The 756-nt window shown below is 39.4% G+C and overlaps 1 protein-coding gene across 1 annotated transcript in view; it reads left to right on the top strand.

The window, feature by feature from the left end:
- dnah5 (dynein, axonemal, heavy chain 5) overlaps positions 1–756 on the top strand; it is a 154113-nt gene that overhangs the window by 29258 nt on the left and 124099 nt on the right. The gene's annotated exons all lie outside the window — the stretch shown is intronic.

Below are 756 nucleotides of genomic sequence, written 5' to 3'. Positions count from 1 at the left end.
TTTTTTTTGGTTTATTTTTTCACAGGTTCAGCCAGGGCACTCCTTTGCTATCTGAGTTTGAGAGCCAGATTCTTTTCTATCGAGATCTAGAGCTGGAAATAAACTCTGAACCAGAGTACATTACTGTAGGAGCTTTGGCTCTATTCACAGGTAAGATTCGGTTGCAATTCTTTGCTGGAACTGTTACTAGCTGACTTTGGTACTTATATTATTGTCATTACCTTTCTTCAATTAAATATAACACTGACAATGTCTTAATTACTGATAAGAAGTCTACTTGACAACCAATATAGAATTGACTTCCAGCCAATCCATTTCCATGCTCACACGTTATTATTTGTACCAGCGGACCTGAAGATGTCCCTCACTGCTGAAACCAAGAACTGGATGGTGGACTATGGACTGTACTGTAACAGGAAATATCGCTCAGAGATGGAGCAGATCTTTGCTTTTGTTGATGAAGCAGGGAAAAAACTGAATCGGCAGATCAAAGACCTGGATGACATTCGCATCGCTATGGCAGCACTCAAGGAGATCAGGGAGCACCAAATATCTATTGATTTTCAAGTTGGTCCCATAGAGGTAAAGCACAATATTCAGTTTTTCATACAGCATGGGAGTTGCTGAACACACACATGCACACAGTCGAAACTGGAATTATATGCTTTCAGTTGTGTACCTGAGAGCATTTCTGTGGTGTACATAGTGAAAATGGTTTTCAGTAGAACTGTATACATGAACATTACTGCATTTTAT

The sequence above is a fragment of the Micropterus dolomieu genome, linkage group LG03 (assembly GCF_021292245.1).
Source record: "Micropterus dolomieu isolate WLL.071019.BEF.003 ecotype Adirondacks linkage group LG03, ASM2129224v1, whole genome shotgun sequence".
Classification (NCBI taxonomy): Eukaryota; Metazoa; Chordata; class Actinopteri; order Centrarchiformes; family Centrarchidae; genus Micropterus; species Micropterus dolomieu.
Note: the sequence above shows the minus strand (reverse complement) of the source record. Positions and strands in the feature narration are given on the sequence as shown.